Below are 20,517 nucleotides of genomic sequence, written 5' to 3'. Positions count from 1 at the left end.
AGTTCTATTTTTAGGATATTTATCCTTTTAACAGTGGTTTACCACTACAGTTCTGTTTTTAGGATATTTATCTATTTTAACAGTGGTTTACCACTACAGTTCTATTTTTAGGATATTTATCCTTTTTAACAGTGGTTTACCACTGGAGTTCTGTTTTTAGGATATTTATCCTTTTTAACAGTGGTTTACCACTACAGTTCTATTTTTAGGATATTTATCCTTTTAACAGTGGTTTACCACTGGTGGGATATTTATCCTTTTTAACAGTGGTTTACCACTGGAGTTCTGTTTTTAGGATATTTATCCTTTTACCAGTGGTTTACCACTAGAGTTCTGTTTTTAGGATATTTATCTATTTTACCAGTGGTTTACCACTACAGTTCTGTTTTTAGGATATTTATCCTTTTAACAGTGGTTTACCACTAGAGTTCTGTTTTTAGGATATTTATCCTTTTTTAACAGTGGTTTACCAGAAAGTTTGTTTTTACCAGTGGTTTACCACTACAGTTCTATTTTTAGGATATTTATCCTTTTTTTAACAGTGGTTTACCACAAGAGTTCTGTTTTTAGGATATTTATCTATTTACCAGTGGTTTACCACACAGTTCTATTTTTAGATATTTATCCTTTTAACAGTGGTTTACCACTGGAGTTCTGTTTTTTTAGGATATTTATCTATTTACCAGTGGTTTACCACAAGAGTTCTGTTTTTAGGATATTTATCCTTTTAACAGTGGTTTACCACTGGAGTTCTGTTTTTTAGGATATTTATCCTTTTTTAACAGTGGTTTACCACAAGAGTTCTGTTTTTAGGATATTTATCTATTTACCAGTGGTTTACCACTACAGTTCTATTTTTAGGATATTTATCCTTTTTAACAGTGGTTTACCACTAAAGTTCTGTTTTTAGGATATTTATCCTTTTTAACAGTGGTTTACCACTACAGTTCTGTTTTTAGGATATTTATCTATTTACCAGTGGTTTACCACAAGAGTTCTGTTTTTAGGATATTTATCTATTTACCAGTGGTTTACCACTAGAGTTCTGTTTTTAGGATATTTATCTATTTACCAGTGGTTTACCACAAGAGTTCTGTTTTTAGGATATTTATCCTTTTTAACAGTGGTTTACCACTACAGTTCTGTTTTTTAGGATATTTATCTATTTACCAGTGGTTTACCACAAGAGTTCTGTTTTAGGATATTTATCTATTTACCAGTGGTTTACCACTACAGTTCTGTTTTTTAGGATATTTATCCTTTTTAACAGTGGTTTACCACTACAGTTCTGTTTTTAGGATATTTATCTATTTACCAGTGGTTTACCACAAGAGTTCTGTTTTTAGGATATTTATCTATTTACCAGTGGTTTACCACTAGAGTTCTGTTTTTAGGATATTTATCTATTTACCAGTGGTTTACCACTACAGTTCTGTTTTTAGGACATTTATCTATTTGCCAGTGGTTTACCACTAGAGTTCTGTTTTTAGGATATTTATCTATTTACCAGTGGTTTACCACAAAGTTCTGTTTTTAGGATATTTATCCTTTTTACCAGTGGTTTACCACAAGAGTTCTGTTTTTAGGATATTTATCTATTTACCAGTGGTTTACCACTACAGTTCTGTTTTTTAGGATATTTATCTATTTACCAGTGGTTTACCACTACAGTTCTATTTTTTAGGATATTTATCTATTTACCAGTGGTTTACCACTACAGTTCTGTTTTTAGGATATTTATCCTTTTTTAACAGTGGTTTACCACTGGAGTTCTGTTTTAGGACATTTATCTATTTACCAGTGGTTTACCACTGGAGTTCTGTTTTAGGATATTTATCTATTTACCAGTGGTTTACCACTGGAGTTCTGTTTTTAGGATATTTATCTATTTTACCAGTGGTTTACCACTAGAGTTCTGTTTTTAGGATATTTATCCTTTTTTAACAGTGGTTTACCACAAGAGTTCTGTTTTTAGGACATTTATCTATTTACCAGTGGTTTACCACAAGAGTTCTGTTTTAGGATATTTATCTATTTACCAGTGGTTTACCACTACAGTTCTGTTTTTAGGATATTTATCTATTTACCAGTGGTTTACCACTACAGTTCTATTTTTTTAGGATATTTATCCTTTTTAACAGTGGTTTACCACAAGAGTTCTGTTTTTAGGATATTTATCTATTTACCAGTGGTTTACCACTACAGTTCTGTTTTTAGGATATTTATCCTTTTTTAACAGTGGTTTACCACTGGAGTTCTGTTTTTAGGATATTTATCTATTTTACCAGTGGTTTACCACAAGAGTTCTGTTTTTAGGATATTTATCCTTTTTAACAGTGGTTTACCACAAGAGTTCTGTTTTAGGACATTTATCTATATTTACCAGTGGTTTACCACTGAGTTCTGTTTTAGGATATTTATCTATTTACCAGTGGTTTACCACTACAGTTCTGTTTTTAGGATATTTATCCTTTTTAACAGTGGTTTACCACTGGAGTTCTGTTTTTAGGACATTTATCTATTTACCAGTGGTTTACCACAAGAGTTATGTTTTTAGGACATTTATCTATTTACCAGTGGTTTACCACTAGAGTACTGTTTTTAGGACATTTATCTATTTACCAGTGGTTTACCACAAGAGTTCTGTTTTTAGGATATTTATCCTTTTTTAACAGTGGTTTACCACAAGAGTTCTGTTTTAGGACATTTATCTATTTACCAGTGGTTTACCACTACAGTTCTGTTTTTAGGATATTTATCCTTTTTAACAGTGGTTTACCACTGGAGTTCTGTTTTTAGGATATTTATCTATTTACCAGTGGTTTACCACTACAGTTCTATTTTTAGAATATTTATCTATTTACCAGTGGTTTACCACTACAGTTCTATTTTTGGATATTTATCCTTTTTTAACAGTGGTTTACCACAAGAGTTCTGTTTTTAGGATATTTATCTATTTACCAGTGGTTTACCACTAGAGTTCTGTTTTTTAGGATATTTATCTATTTACCAGTGGTTTACCACAAGAGTTCTGTTTTAGGATATTTATCTATTTACCAGTGGTTTACCACAAGAGTTCTGTTTTTAGGATATTTATCTATTTACCAGTGGTTTACCACTACAGTTCTATTTTTAGGATATTTATCTATTTACCAGTGGTTTACCACTACAGTTCTATTTTTAGGATATTTATCCTTTTTAACAGTGGTTTACCACTGGAGTTCTGTTTTTAGGATATTTATCCTTTTAACAGTGGTTTACCACAAGAGTTCTGTTTTTAGGATATTTATCTATTTACCAGTGGTTTACCACTACAGTTCTATTTTTAGGATATTTATCCTTTTAACAGTGGTTTACCACTGAGTTCTGTTTTAGGATATTTATCCTTTTAACAGTGGTTTACCACTGGAGTTCTGTTTTTAGGACATTTATCTATTTACCAGCGGTTTACCACTACAGTTCTGTTTTTAGGATATTTATCCTTTTTAACAGTGGTTTACCACTACAGTTCTATTTATATGATATTTATCCTTTTTAACAGTGGTTTACCACTGGAGTTCTGTTTTAGGATATTTATCCTTTTAACAGTGGTTTACCACAAGAGTTCTGTTTTTTGGATATTTATCTATTTACCAGTGGTTTACCACTACAGTTCTATTTTTAGGATATTTATCCTTTTTAACAGTGGTTTACCACAAGAGTTCTGTTTTTAGGATATTTATCTATTTACCAGTGGTTTACCACTACAGTTCTATTTTTAGGATATTTATCCTTTTTAACAGTGGTTTACCACTGGAGTTCTGTTTTTAGGACATTTATCTATTAACCAGTGGTTTACCACAAGAGTTCTGTTTTAGGATATTTATCCTTTTAACAGTGGTTTACCACTGGAGTTCTGTTTTAGGATATTTATCCTTTTAACAGTGGTTTACCACAAGAGTTCTGTTTTTAGGATATTTATCTATTTACCAGTGGTTTACCACTACAGTTCTATTTTTTAGGATATTTATCCTTTTTACCAGTGGTTTACCACTACAGTTCTATTTTTAGGATATTTATCCTTTTAACAGTGGTTTACCACAAGAGTTCTGTTTTTAGGATATTTATCTATTTACCAGTGGTTTACCACTACAGTTCTATTTTTAGGATATTTATCCTTTTTAACAGTGGTTTACCACTAAAGTTCTGTTTTTAGGATATTTATCCTTTTTAACAGTGGTTTACCACAAGATTTCTGTTTTTAGGATATTTATCTATTTACCAGTGGTTTACCACTACAGTTCTATTTTTAGGATATTTATCCTTTTTACCAGTGGTTTACCACTACAGTTCTATTTTTAGGATATTTATCCTTTTAACAGTGGTTTACCACAAGAGTTCTGTTTTTAGGATATTTATCTATTTACCAGTGGTTTACCACTACAGTTCTATTTTTAGGATATTTATCCTTTTTAACAGTGGTTTACCACTGGAGTTCTGTTTTTAGGATATTTATCCTTTTTAACAGTGGTTTACCACAAGAGTTCTGTTTTTAGGATATTTATCTATTTACCAGTGGTTTACCACTAGAGTTCTGTTTTTAGGATATTTATCTATTTACCAGTGGTTTACCACTACAGTTCTGTTTTTAGGATATTTATCCTTTTTAACAGTGGTTTACCACTACAGTTCTGTTTTTAGGATATTTATCTATTTACCAGTGGTTTACCACTACAGTTCTATTTTTAGGATATTTATCCTTTTTAACAGTGGTTTACCACTAGATTTCTGTTTTTAGGATATTTATCTATTTACCAGTGGTTTACCACTACAGTTCTATTTTTAGGATATTTATCCTTTTTAACAGTGGTTTACCACAAGAATTCTGTTTTTAGGATATTTATCTATTTACCAGTGGTTTACCACTACAGTTCTATTTTTAGGATATTTATCCTTTTTAACAGTGGTTTACCACTGGAGTTCTGTTTTTAGGATATTTATCTATTTAAAAGTGGTTTACCACTACAGTTCTGTTTTTAGGATATTTATCTATTTACCAGTGGTTTACCACAAGAGTTCTGTTTTTAGGATATTTATCCTTTTTAACAGTGGTTTACCACTGGAGTTCTGTTTTTAGGATATTTATCTATTTACCAGTGGTTTACCACTACAGTTCTGTTTTTAGGATATTTAACCTTTTTAACAGTGGTTTACCACAAGAGTTCTGTTTTTAGGACATTTATCTATTTACCAGTGGTTTACCACTACAGTTCTATTTTTTAGGATATTTATCCTTTTAACAGTGGTTTACCACTGGAGTTCTGTTTTTTAGGATATTTATCCTTTTTAACAGTGGTTTACCACAAGAGTTCTGTTTTTTAGGATATTTATCTATTTACCAGTGGTTTACCACTACAGTTCTATTTTTAGGATATTTATCCTTTTAACAGTGGTTTACCACTGGAGTTCTGTTTTTTAGATATTTATCCTTTTTAACAGTGGTTTACCACTGGAGTTCTGTTTTTAGGATATTTATCTATTTACCAGTGGTTTACCACAAGAGTTCTGTTTTTAGGATATTTATCCTTTTAACAGTGGTTTACCACTACAGTTCTGTTTTTAGGATATTTATCTATTTACCAGTGGTTTACCACAAGAGTTCTGTTTTTAGGATATTTATCTATTTACCAGTGGTTTACCACTAGAGTTCTGTTTTTAGGATATTTATCTATTTACCAGTGGTTTACCACAAGAGTTCTGTTTTTAGGATATTTATCCTTTTAACAGTGGTTTACCACTACAGTTCTGTTTTTAGGATATTTATCTATTTACCAGTGGTTTACCACAAGAGTTCTGTTTTTAGGATATTTATCTATTTACCAGTGGTTTACCACTACAGTTCTGTTTTTAGGATATTTATCCTTTTAACAGTGGTTTACCACTACAGTTCTGTTTTTAGGATATTTATCTATTTACCAGTGGTTTACCACAAGAGTTCTGTTTTTAGGATATTTATCTATTTACCAGTGGTTTACCACTAGAGTTCTGTTTTTAGGATATTTATCTATTTACCAGTGGTTTACCACTACAGTTCTGTTTTTTAGGATATTTATCTATTTACCAGTGGTTTACCACAAGAGTTCTGTTTTTTAGGATATTTATCCTTTTTTAACAGTGGTTTACCACAAGAGTTCTGTTTTTAGGACATTTATCTATTTACCAGTGGTTTACCACAAGAGTTCTGTTTTTAGGATATTTATCTATTTAACAGTGGTTTACCACTACAGTTCTGTTTTTAGGATATTTATCTATTTACCAGTGGTTTACCACTACAGTTCTATTTTTAGGATATTTATCTATTTACCAGTGGTTTACCACTACAGTTCTGTTTTTAGGATATTTATCCTTTTAACAGTGGTTTACCACTGGAGTTCTGTTTTTAGGACATTTATCTATTTACCAGTGGTTTACCACTAGAGTTCTGTTTTTAGGATATTTATCTATTTACCAGTGGTTTACCACAAGAGTTCTGTTTTTAGGATATTTATCCTTTTTACCAGTGGTTTACCACAAGAGTTCTGTTTTTAGGATATTTATCTATTTACCAGTGGTTTACCACTACAGTTCTGTTTTTAGGACATTTATCTATTTACCAGTGGTTTACCACTACAGTTCTATTTTTAGGATATTTATCTATTTACCAGTGGTTTACCACTACAGTTCTGTTTTTAGGATATTTATCCTTTTTAACAGTGGTTTACCACTGGAGTTCTGTTTTTAGGACATTTATCTATTTACCAGTGGTTTACCACTGGAGTTCTGTTTTTAGGACATTTATCTATTTACCAGTGGTTTACCACTGGAGTTCTGTTTTTAGGACATTTATCTATTTACCAGTGGTTTACCACTAGAGTTCTGTTTTTAGGATATTTATCCTTTTTAACAGTGGTTTACCACAAGAGTTCTGTTTTAGGACATTTATCTATTTACCAGTGGTTTACCACAAGAGTTCTGTTTTTAGGATATTTATCTATTTACCAGTGGTTTACCACTACAGTTCTGTTTTTAGGATATTTATCTATTTACCAGTGGTTTACCACTACAGTTCTATTTTTAGGATATTTATCCTTTTTAACAGTGGTTTACCACAAGAGTTCTGTTTTTAGGATATTTATCTATTTACCAGTGGTTTACCACTACAGTTCTGTTTTTAGGATATTTATCCTTTTTAACAGTGGTTTACCACTGGAGTTCTGTTTTTAGGATATTTATCTATTTACCAGTGGTTTACCACAAGAGTTCTGTTTTTAGTATATTTATCCTTTTAACAGTGGTTTACCACAAGAGTTCTGTTTTTAGGATATTTACCTATTTACCAGTGGTTTACCACTGGAGTTCTGTTTTTAGGATATTTATCTATTTACCAGTGGTTTACCACTACAGTTCTGTTTTTAGGATATTTATCCTTTTTAACAGTGGTTTACCACTGGAGTTCTGTTTTAGGATATTTATCTATTTACCAGTGGTTTACCACAAGAGTTCTGTTTTTAGGATATTTATCCTTTTTAACAGTGGTTTACCACAAGAGTTCTGTTTTAGGATATTTATCTATTTACCAGTGGTTTACCACTAGAGTTCTGTTTTTAGGATATTTATCTATTTACCAGTGGTTTACCACTGGAGTTCTGTTTTAGGATATTTATCTATTTACCAGTGGTTTACCACTACAGTTCTGTTTTTAGGATATTTATCCTTTTTAACAGTGGTTTACCACTGGAGTTCTGTTTTTAGGACATTTATCTATTTACCAGTGGTTTACCACAAGAGTTATGTTTTTAGGACATTTATCTATTTACCAGTGGTTTACCACTAGAGTTCTGTTTTTAGGATATTTATCTATTTACCAGTGGTTTACCACAAGAGTTCTGTTTTTAGGATATTTATCCTTTTAACAGTGGTTTACCACAAGAGTTCTGTTTTAGGATATTTATCTATTTACCAGTGGTTTACCACTACAGTTCTGTTTTTAGGATATTTATCCTTTTTAACAGTGGTTTACCACTGGAGTTCTGTTTTAGGATATTTATCTATTTACCAGTGGTTTACCACTACAGTTCTATTTTTAGGATATTTATCTATTTACCAGTGGTTTACCACTACAGTTCTATTTTTAGGATATTTATCCTTTTAACAGTGGTTTACCACAAGAGTTCTGTTTTTAGGATATTTATCTATTTACCAGTGGTTTACCACTAGAGTACTGTTTTTAGGACATTTATCTATTTACCAGTGGTTTACCACAAGAGTTCTGTTTTTAGGACATTTATCTATTTACCAGTGGTTTACCACAAGAGTTCTGTTTTTAGGATATTTATCTATTTACCAGTGGTTTACCACAAGAGTTCTGTTTTTAGGATATTTATCTATTTACCAGTGGTTTACCACTACAGTTCTATTTTTAGGATATTTATCCTTTTTAACAGTGGTTTACCACTGGAGTTCTGTTTTTAGGATATTTATCCTTTTTAACAGTGGTTTACCACTGGAGTTCTGTTTTTAGGATATTTATCTATTTACCAGTGGTTTACCACAAGAGTTCTGTTTTTAGGATATTTATCCTTTTTAACAGTGGTTTACCACTACAGTTCTGTTTTTAGGATATTTATCTATTTACCAGTGGTTTACCACAAGAGTTCTGTTTTTAGGATATTTATCCTTTTACCAGTGGTTTACCACTAGAGTTCTGTTTTTAGGATATTTATCTATTTACCAGTGGTTTACCACAAGAGTTCTGTTTTAGGATATTTATCCTTTTTAACAGTGGTTTACCACTACAGTTCTGTTTTTAGGATATTTATCTATTTACCAGTGGTTTACCACAAGAGTTCTGTTTTTAGGATATTTATCTATTTACCAGTGGTTTACCACTACAGTTCTGTTTTTAGGATATTTATCCTTTTTAACAGTGGTTTACCACTACAGTTCTGTTTTTTAGGATATTTATCTATTTACCAGTGGTTTACCACAAGAGTTCTGTTTTTAGGATATTTATCTATTTACCAGTGGTTTACCACTAGAGTTCTGTTTTAGGATATTTATCTATTTACCAGTGGTTTACCACTACAGTTCTGTTTTTAGGATATTTATCTATTTACCAGTGGTTTACCACAAGAGTTCTGTTTTTAGGATATTTATCCTTTTTAACAGTGGTTTACCACAAGAGTTCTGTTTTTAGGACATTTATCTATTTACCAGTGGTTTACCACAAGAGTTCTGTTTTTAGGATATTTATCTATTTAACAGTGGTTTACCACTACAGTTCTGCTTTTAGGACATTTATCTATTTATCAGTGGTTTACCACTACAGTTCTATTTTTAGGATATTTATCTATTTACCAGTGGTTTACCACTACAGTTCTGTTTTTTAGGATATTTATCCTTTTTAACAGTGGTTTACCACTGGAGTTCTGTTTTTAGGATATTTATCTATTTACCAGTGGTTTACCACTAGAGTTCTGTTTTTAGGATATTTATCTATTTACCAGTGGTTTACCACAAAAGTTCTGTTTTTAGGATATTTATCCTTTTTACCAGTGGTTTACCACAAGAGTTCTGTTTTTAGGATATTTATCTATTTACCAGTGGTTTACCACTACAGTTCTGTTTTTAGGACATTTATCTATTTACCAGTGGTTTACCACTACAGTTCTATTTTTAGGATATTTATCTATTTACCAGTGGTTTACCACTACAGTTCTGTTTTTAGGATATTTATCCTTTTAACAGTGGTTTACCACTGGAGTTCTGTTTTTAGGATATTTATCTATTTTACCAGTGGTTTACCACTGGAGTTCTGTTTTTAGGACATTTATCTATTTACCAGTGGTTTACCACTGGAGTTCTGTTTTTAGGACATTTATCTATTTACCAGTGGTTTACCACTAGAGTTCTGTTTTTAGGATATTTATCTTTTTAACAGTGGTTTACCACAAGAGTTCTGTTTTTAGGATATTTATCTATTTACCAGTGGTTTACCACAAGAGTTCTGTTTTTAGGATATTTATCTATTTACCAGTGGTTTACCACTACAGTTCTGTTTTTTAGGATATTTATCTATTTACCAGTGGTTTACCACTACAGTTCTATTTTTAGGATATTTATCCTTTTTAACAGTGGTTTACCACAAGAGTTCTGTTTTTAGGATATTTATCTATTTACCAGTGGTTTACCACTACAGTTCTGTTTTTAGGATATTTATCCTTTTAACAGTGGTTTACCACTGGAGTTCTGTTTTTTAGGATATTTATCTATTTACCAGTGGTTTACCACAAGAGTTCTGTTTTTAGGATATTTATCCTTTTTAACAGTGGTTTACCACAAGAGTTCTGTTTTTAGGATATTTATCTATTTACCAGTGGTTTACCACTGGAGTTCTGTTTTTAGGATATTTATCTATTTACCAGTGGTTTACCACTACAGTTCTGTTTTTAGGATATTTATCCTTTTAACAGTGGTTTACCACTGGAGTTCTGTTTTAGGATATTTATCTATTTACCAGTGGTTTACCACAAGAGTTCTGTTTTTAGGATATTTATCCTTTTTTAACAGTGGTTTACCACAAGAGTTCTGTTTTTAGGATATTTATCTATTTACCAGTGGTTTACCACTAGAGTTCTGTTTTTAGGATATTTATCTATTTACCAGTGGTTTACCACTGGAGTTCTGTTTTAGGATATTTATCTATTTACCAGTGGTTTACCACTACAGTTCTGTTTTTAGGATATTTATCCTTTTTAACAGTGGTTTACCACTGGAGTTCTGTTTTTAGGACATTTATCTATTTACCAGTGGTTTACCACAAGAGTTCTGTTTTTAGGACATTTATCTATTTACCAGTGGTTTACCACTAGAGTTCTGTTTTTAGGACATTTATCTATTTACCAGTGGTTTACCACAAGAGTTCTGTTTTTAGGATATTTATCCTTTTTAACAGTGGTTTACCACAAGAGTTCTGTTTTTAGGATATTTATCTATTTACCAGTGGTTTACCACTACAGTTCTGTTTTTAGGATATTTATCCTTTTTAACAGTGGTTTACCACTGGAGTTCTGTTTTTAGGATATTTATCTATTTACCAGTGGTTTACCACTACAGTTCTATTTTTAGGATATTTATCTATTTACCAGTGGTTTACCACTACAGTTCTATTTTTAGGATATTTATCCTTTTTAACAGTGGTTTACCACAAGAGTTCTGTTTTTAGGATATTTATCTATTTACCAGTGGTTTACCACTAGAGTACTGTTTTTAGGACATTTATCTATTTACCAGTGGTTTACCACAAGAGTTCTGTTTTTAGGACATTTATCTATTTACCAGTGGTTTACCACAAGAGTTCTGTTTTTAGGATATTTATCTATTTACCAGTGGTTTACCACTACAGTTCTATTTTTAGGATATTTATCTATTTACCAGTGGTTTACCACTACAGTTCTATTTTTAGGATATTTATCCTTTTTAACAGTGGTTTACCACTGGAGTTCTGTTTTTAGGATATTTATCCTTTTTAACAGTGGTTTACCACAAGAGTTCTGTTTTTAGGATATTTATCTATTTACCAGTGGTTTACCACTACAGTTCTATTTTTAGGATATTTATCCTTTTTAACAGTGGTTTACCACTGGAGTTCTGTTTTTAGGATATTTATCCTTTTTAACAGTGGTTTACCACTGGAGTTCTGTTTTTAGGATATTTATCTATTTACCAGTGGTTTACCACTACAGTTCTGTTTTTAGGATATTTATCCTTTTTAACAGTGGTTTACCACTACAGTTCTATTTTTATGATATTTATCCTTTTTAACAGTGGTTTACCACAAGAGTTCTGTTTTAGGATATTTATCTATTTACCAGTGGTTTACCACTACAGTTCTATTTTTAGGATATTTATCCTTTTTAACAGTGGTTTACCACAAGAGTTCTGTTTTTAGGATATTTATCTATTTACCAGTGGTTTACCACTACAGTTCTATTTTTAGGATATTTATCCTTTTTAACAGTGGTTTACCACTGGAGTTCTGTTTTTAGGATATTTATCTATTAACCAGTGGTTTACCACAAGAGTTCTGTTTTTAGGATATTTATCCTTTTTAACAGTGGTTTACCACTGGAGGTCTGTTTTTAGGATATTTATCCTTTTTAACAGTGGTTTACCACAAGAGTTCTGTTTTTAGGATATTTATCTATTTACCAGTGGTTTACCACTACAGTTCTATTTTTAGGATATTTATCCTTTTTACCAGTGGTTTACCACTACAGTTCTATTTTTAGGATATTTATCCTTTTTAACAGTGGTTTACCACAAGAGTTCTGTTTTTAGGATATTTATCTATTTACCAGTGGTTTACCACTACAGTTCTATTTTTAGGATATTTATCCTTTTAACAGTGGTTTACCACTAAAGTTCTGTTTTTAGGATATTTATCCTTTTAACAGTGGTTTACCACAAGAGTTCTGTTTTTAGGATATTTATCTATTTACCAGTGGTTTACCACTACAGTTCTATTTTTTAGGATATTTATCCTTTTTACCAGTGGTTTACCACTACAGTTCTATTTTTAGGATATTTATCCTTTTTAACAGTGGTTTACCACAAGAGTTCTGTTTTTAGGATATTTATCTATTTACCAGTGGTTTACCACTACAGTTCTATTTTTAGGATATTTATCCTTTTTAACAGTGGTTTACCACTGGAGTTCTGTTTTTAGGATATTTATCCTTTTTAACAGTGGTTTACCACAAGAGTTCTGTTTTTAGGATATTTATCTATTTACCAGTGGTTTACCACTAGAGTTCTGTTTTTAGGATATTTATCTATTTACCAGTGGTTTACCACTACAGTTCTGTTTTTAGGATATTTATCCTTTTTAACAGTGGTTTACCACTACAGTTCTGTTTTTAGGATATTTATCTATTTACCAGTGGTTTACCACTACAGTTCTATTTTTAGGATATTTATCCTTTTTAACAGTGGTTTACCACTAGATTTCTGTTTTTAGGATATTTATCTATTTACCAGTGGTTTACCACTACAGTTCTATTTTTAGGATATTTATCCTTTTTAACAGTGGTTTACCACAAGAGTTCTGTTTTTAGGATATTTATCTATTTACCAGTGGTTTACCACTACAGTTCTATTTTTAGGATATTTATCCTTTTTAACAGTGGTTTACCACTGGAGTTCTGTTTTTAGGATATTTATCTATTTAAAAGTGGTTTACCACTACAGTTCTGTTTTTAGGATATTTATCTATTTACCAGTGGTTTACCACAAGAGTTCTGTTTTTAGGATATTTATCCTTTTTAACAGTGGTTTACCACTGGAGTTCTGTTTTTAGGATATTTATCTATTTACCAGTGGTTTACCACTACAGTTCTGTTTTTAGGATATTTAACCTTTTTAACAGTGGTTTACCACAAGAGTTCTGTTTTAGGATATTTATCTATTTACCAGTGGTTTACCACTACAGTTCTATTTTTAGGATATTTATCCTTTTTTAACAGTGGTTTACCACTGGAGTTCTGTTTTTAGGATATTTATCCTTTTAACAGTGGTTTACCACTAGAGTACTGTTTTTAGGACATTTATCTATTTACCAGTGGTTTACCACAAGAGTTCTGTTTTTAGGATATTTATCTATTTACCAGTGGTTTACCACTACAGTTCTATTTTTAGGATATTTATCCTTTTTAACAGTGGTTTACCACTGGAGTTCTGTTTTTAGGATATTTATCCTTTTTAACAGTGGTTTACCACTAGAGTACTGTTTTTAGGACATTTATCTATTTACCAGTGGTTTACCACTGGAGTTCTGTTTTTAGGATATTTATCTATTTACCAGTGGTTTACCACTACAGTTCTATTTTTAGGATATTTATCCTTTTTAACAGTGGTTTACCACTGGAGTTCTGTTTTTAGGATATTTATCCTTTTTAACAGTGGTTTACCACTAGAGTACTGTTTTTAGGACATTTATCTATTTACCAGTGGTTTACCACAAGAGTTCTGTTTTTAGGATATTTATCTATTTACCAGTGGTTTACCACTACAGTTCTATTTTTAGGATATTTATCCTTTTTAACAGTGGTTTACCACAAAAGTTCTATTTTTAGGATATTTATCTATTTACCAGTGGTTTACCACAAGAGTTCTGTTTTTAGGATATTTATCCTTTTTAACAGTGGTTTACCACAAGAGTTCTGTTTTTAGGACATTTATCTATTTACCAGTGGTTTACCACAAGAGTTCTGTTTTTAGGATATTTATCTATTTACCAGTGGTTTACCACTACAGTTCTATTTTTAGGATATTTATCTATTTACCAGTGGTTTACCACTACAGTTCTATTTTTAGGATATTTATCCTTTTTAACAGTGGTTTACCACTGGAGTTCTGTTTTTAGGATATTTATCCTTTTTAACAGTGGTTTACCACTAGATTTCTGTTTTTAGGATATTTATCTATTTAAATGTGGTTTACCACAAGAGTTCTGTTTTTAGGATATTTATCTATTTACCAGTGGTTTACCACTACAGTTCTGTTTTTAGGATATTTATCCTTTTTAACAGTGGTTTACCACTACAGTTCTGTTTTTAGGATATTTATCTATTTACCAGTGGTTTACCACTACAGTTCTGTTTTTAGGATATTTATCTATTTACCAGTGGTTTACCACTACAGTTCTGTTTTTAGGATATTTATCCTTTTTAACAGTGGTTTACCACTGGAGTTCTGTTTTTAGGATATTTATCCTTTTTAACAGTGGTTTACCACTAGAGTTCTGTTTTTAGGACATTTATCTATTTACCAGTGGTTTACCACTACAGTTCTGTTTTTAGGATATTTATCCTTTTTAACAGTGGTTTACCACTGGAGTTCTGTTTTTAGGATATTTATCCTTTTTAACAGTGGTTTACCACAAGAGTTCTGTTTTTAGGACATTTATCTATTTACCAGTGGTTTACCACTGGAGTTCTGTTTTTAGGACATTTATCTATTTACCAGTGGTTTACCACTAGAGTTCTGTTTTTAGGATATTTATCCTTTTTAACAGTGGTTTACCACTAGAGTTCTGTTTTTAGGATATTTATCTATTTACCAGTGGTTTACCACTACAGTTCTGTTTTTAGGATATTTATCCTTTTTAACAGTGGTTTACCACTGGAGTTCTGTTTTAGGATATTTATCCTTTTTAACAGTGGTTTACCACTGGAGTTCTGTTTTTTAGGATATTTATCTATTTACCAGTGGTTTACCACTACAGTTCTGTTTTTAGGATATTTATCCTTTTTAACAGTGGTTTACCACTAGAGTTCTGTTTTTAGGATATTTATCTATTTACCAGTGGTTTACCACTACAGTTCTGTTTTTAGGATATTTATCCTTTTTAACAGTGGTTTACCACTAGAGTTCTGTTTTTAGGACATTTATCTATTTACCAGTGGTTTACCACTACAGTTCTGTTTTTAGGATATTTATCCTTTTTAACAGTGGTTTACCACTACAGTTCTATTTTTAGGATATTTATCCTTTTAACAGTGGTTTACCACTGGAGTTCTGTTTTTAGGATATTTATCCTTTTTAACAGTGGTTTACCACTGGAGTTCTGTTTTTAGGATATTTATCCTTTTTAACAGTGGTTTACCACTGGAGTTCTGTTTTTAGGATATTTATCCTTTTTAACAGTGGTTTACCACTAGAGTTCTGTTTTTCGGATATTTATCCTTTTTAACAGTGGTTTACCACTAGATTCTGTTTTTAGGACATTTATCTATTTACCAGTGGTTTACCACTAGAGTTCTGTTTTCAGGATATTTATCTATTTAAATGTGGTTTACCACTAGAGTTCTGTTTTTAGGACATTTCTCTTTTTACCAGTGGTTTACCACTAGATTTCTGTTTTTAGGATATTTATCTATTTAAATGTGGTTTACCACTAGAGTTCTGTTTTTAGGATATTTATCTATTTAAATGTGGTTTACCACTAGAGTTCTGTTTTTAGGATATTTATCTATTTAACAGTGGTTTACCCCAAGAGTTCTGTTTTTAGGATATTAATCTATTTCTTAATAATTGTGAACTTTTCATTGCTTTGTTCTTTGCTGTGCTACAAAGAAAAATGCTGTTTTCAAACTGTTTACTCAAAGAAAAGTTTGAAAATTCCTCTTTACTAGAAACTTAGCAACAGGTTACGAGTGACAGAAATAAGAGCTAAAACTTACAGTTTTTAATATATACTTGTATATTGATAGAATAGATAATAACTTCATTATTGTAATGTTAGACATTTTCTGGTTCTGTCTTTCGTAGTGGTTTATTTATGTACTTGTTGTAGTTTTAATTTTTCTTTGAGGACATATAGTTTAATAACGTCTGTATCAGTACTGTTTTCATCAAGCTGTTTTACCATTCATTGGTTAAAGTTACATCAGGATTGGAGAATGTGAAAAGAACTGTCACCATATAACATTAATATATACCAAATCAGTGTTTGTAGTTATTCCAGTGTATATTTTTTTATTACATAATATATTTATATGATTTTATTTTATAAAGAGTAATCTAAATCTAGAAAGGTCAAAACGTTGTTCTCTCCTTATCAATAAAAGTGTTAATACCAGCCATTCTGAGATACATTTTTATTTCAAGTGGGTATCACATCATCAGGGATAATTTAAATTTTTGTGATGTCATACAGGTGAAGATATGTCAAAATTCTATAAATATAATCTCAAAAGAAATTCTAACAATAATTTAGTGACCAGATATTCATACCATTTATAACCTACTCCAAAATGTCTCACATTGCTTAAGAACTGAATTTATATCTGTTGTGGTATCAGAGTGTTCAGAAAAATTAATTTAAACAAGAAATTACCCATACCATCTACATGAGAGACTGCTTCCTTGAAGAATCTATAATTTTTCACTTGCTACATTTCATTTCTGCCATCAGAAATTCTATTTCCAGGACCACAAAACAGTTTCTAACTAATGTGCCTATTGTATCAACTCTTACCATCACTGGGTTACTGGGATTTTTATGATCTCATTCAATCAGTTGTGTTCATTTGTACATGACATGTAAATTATTTTCCAGCATGGTGGTTGTCCATGGAATAATACCATCTGTTTTGAAGTTATCTTCTCTCATATGCTCATCTTCATTTTAACTCTTTTAACATTTCTGCTAAACCTTCTTTGAAACTATTTCCAGCTTCATCTGCTGTACATGTGTTTAATTTTTAATGTTTTCAATTTGAGTACTAAAGCTATAAACAGAAGTATGGGAGTACAGTATGCATCTAGTCATCATCTTGATGTGGTAAACACCATAAGTTGGAGTCGTTCCCTCTCACTGACATTGTAAATCTTATAATAGTTACAAAGATACACACAATATTTGTTTTATCATGAAGTCCTTTTCATTAAATCTAGAAGTTTACTTTTTATATTCCGTCCTCTATTGTATTACAGTTATCAAAGGTTTGTGAAAATATTGCTTTAATCTACCCTTAGCTTTCCACAAGCCTTGACCAAGAAACCCTTACATACACTTAAAGACAAAAAATAACTCTGAATCACTGTTTGTACTGAACCTCTTGACTTGGAACCCTAAACAGATGAGGTATGTAAACAAACAAATCACATGAAGCCTAATGTGATATTTATCAAAAATATTAAACCTGTTGTTATATCTGTTATTTGTGTGTTTCCTACTGGCCTGCTTGGTAATCGTTTTTCTGTGGGAACCATTCAGCACAATGATACACTCTTTATTATCTGTGTTACAACAATACAAGCTCATTACTGTCTGTGTTACAACAAACCAGACTCTCTACATTCTGTGTGACAGCAAAATATGATCTTTATATCTGTGTTACAGCAAAGTGTTATTTAATATCTGTGGTGAAACAATACAAGCTCTTTACTATCTGTGTTACAATAACACAGACTTTAATATCTGTGTTACAATATAGACTCTCTACTATCAGTGTTACAACAATACAGACTCTTTAATATCTGTTATAACAATACAGACATTTTACCACCTGTGTTACAACAATACAGACTCTTTACTGTATATTTTACAACAATACAAGTTCTTTATTATCTGTGTTACAATATAGACTCTCTACTATCTGGATCACAACAAGTACAGACTCTTTACTTTCTGTGTTACAACAATACAAGTTATTTAATATCTGTGTTACAACAGTACAAGCTCTTTACTTTTGTATTTGCTTATCAGTTTTGTTTTTAACGAAACATTTTGTGTAGGGTTTAATTTTGTCATTCATGTCACTTCTGTCGTTTAAAAACACTGTTGTGTATCAGGTAGTCGTTTATTTCATGCTGTCTTGAAAATAAATTACAGTTAAGAGTCTCAGTTTCTAAATAATCGTTCCCATAAGAAATTTTCCTTCCCGTTTTTTAAATATTTCGCGACTAAACCTCTTCTTCTGATATTTTCAAACGCTCCATTTCTAAGCCTTGTTTCACCTTTTTTTCAAATATTCTACTACTGAACCTTCTTTCTACGATATTTTGGTATACGTTCTCATGGAAACGTATAAATTGGTTTTCATCGGTAAATTTGAATATCTGCTTAATGTAGTTTAGTCTTTTGTTTCTGAAATTACTTTATCTTGTTTTATTGTCGTTTATATTTCTGTTCCTTCGGTTTATATCAAATCCCTGTCACACCAAACAAGTTCGCCCTTTCAACTGTGTGTGCGTTATAATGTAAAAGTCAATCCCACTATTCGTCAGCAAAAGAGTAGCCCAAGAGTTGGCGGTGGGTGGTGATGACTAGCTGTCTTTCCTCTAGTCTTACACTGTAAAATAAGTGACGGCTAGCGCAGATAGCCCTTGTATAGAGTTGCGCGAAATTTAAACTAAACCAAACCTTCGATTTATAAATGCTAAAACTAAATTTTGTTGTTGTTTTATATCTTTTACCACAAAAGAGATTAAAATATTTACTGTCTTAAGTGTTAAATAAATTGTACGAGTTAATATGTTTTGGGTGGGGAGTTTTTTTAGTTTTTATTTTCTGTCATACTCTACTGACATAAATGTGCAAGTGACAATTAACAAATCAAATAATCAACAGATTTAGGTTTTTTTCAAACATACACATACAAGTTAAAGCATCTATTATTTAAAAACAAGACTTGTTAGAAGTAGGATTAACTGAGAATCGATTCTTCAGGAATTGTGCTAGTCATCAACGCTGACCCATTTTCACCACATTAGGCCTTAGGAAGGAAAACTGATGCAGGTTTTAAGTCAATAAATCGGCTATTACGAAGTTACAAAGGAAATTTTAGGCTATATTAATTAATTTAAATTTTTTCATCAACAACAAACAAGTAATTAGCTAATATATAGAAATATATATTAAAAGTTAGTGTTATATATCTTCAGAAACATATTACGTTTCTCCAACCGTTAAGATTTAAAATTGGTCTGGTAAGCAATACGCAAGTATATTCAAAATGAACAGGATAGCAAAGGCCAACAAGGGCTAACGGCAGGATATTATAAAGTAATTCTAAATTTAAAAAAATAAGTAACCCAGACACAATATGTAATACCGAATGAAAACCGTATTTTTGTCAAGGTTAAAAAACGTACAATAGAAACGTTGGATGGTTACCTGCTATTGGATTCGTGAATTCATGAAGTGATGTCTTTCTATTGAAATGTTAGTCCGCCAGCCAACTCACTGTGGATCCTTGGAGATTATTTAAAGTTATAATCTCTTATAGATTTAACGATAGCAGTTTCTTCTAACCACATGGCTGGTCATTCTAATTTAACATCTGCCCTGCTGGCTGAGGACACTGTTCTTGTCTGCATTCATGAGTAATGTTTAGCTATAGTTCCCATGAGCATAACAGGTATGAAGTCTAGAGAACATCAGGTTTTTTGGACTGTGTCATATGCAAAAACTGCATAAATTTAGAATAAACTAAAAATGTTGAAATAACGCACATATACCTGTATATCACGCTTTCCCTCCTCTGTTTCAACAGAAAAGTCAACATTGTATTCGTGGTATTGAATAAAATTTTAAGCACTGCATTTTTAGATGATACCTTTTCCAGGTTGGTTGTCACAGTTAGCTTCATATCACAGTATCTTGACATCTTAGATCAGTGGGACAGCGGTAAGTCTTCGGATTTACAACGCTAACATCAGGGGTTCAATCCGCTCAATGAGCATAGCAGGTAACCTACTGTGGTTTTGCTATAACAAAATACACAACACATATTTTTATTTCCATGGTCATGGTGATTATTATTGTTGTGTTATTTCTGTAATTGATTCGAGTTATACAACACTAATGATTGATTTTACCTAACGCTAATGTATGCTGAAAACAACACATATTTATTTTCACAATTGTATTTCTATACACATGTACTGTCACAATAAATTTTCACACGCTGACGCCCATATAAAGTAATCATT

At 31.3% G+C, this 20,517-nt stretch overlaps 1 protein-coding gene across 4 annotated transcripts in view; it reads right to left on the bottom strand.

The window, feature by feature from the left end:
• The window catches only part of LOC143241959 (granulin-2-like), a 214,628-nt gene that overhangs the window by 190,369 nt on the left and 3,742 nt on the right, over nucleotides 1–20,517 (bottom strand). For 2 of the 4 annotated variants that reach the window (XR_013022359.1, XR_013022360.1), the window contains exon 3: nucleotides 19,675–20,292. The exons of the other annotated variants lie outside the window; for them this stretch is intronic. The gene's annotated coding sequence lies outside the window, so the exon portion shown is untranslated. Of the gene's footprint in view, nucleotides 1–19,674; nucleotides 20,293–20,517 lie in introns of those variants that run through there. 4 annotated transcript variants of the gene reach the window in all.

This window comes from Tachypleus tridentatus, unplaced genomic scaffold (genome assembly GCF_004210375.1).
Source record: "Tachypleus tridentatus isolate NWPU-2018 unplaced genomic scaffold, ASM421037v1 Hic_cluster_1, whole genome shotgun sequence".
In the NCBI taxonomy this organism is placed as follows: domain Eukaryota; kingdom Metazoa; phylum Arthropoda; class Merostomata; order Xiphosura; family Limulidae; genus Tachypleus; species Tachypleus tridentatus.
This window is presented reverse-complemented; position numbering and strand designations above follow the sequence as displayed.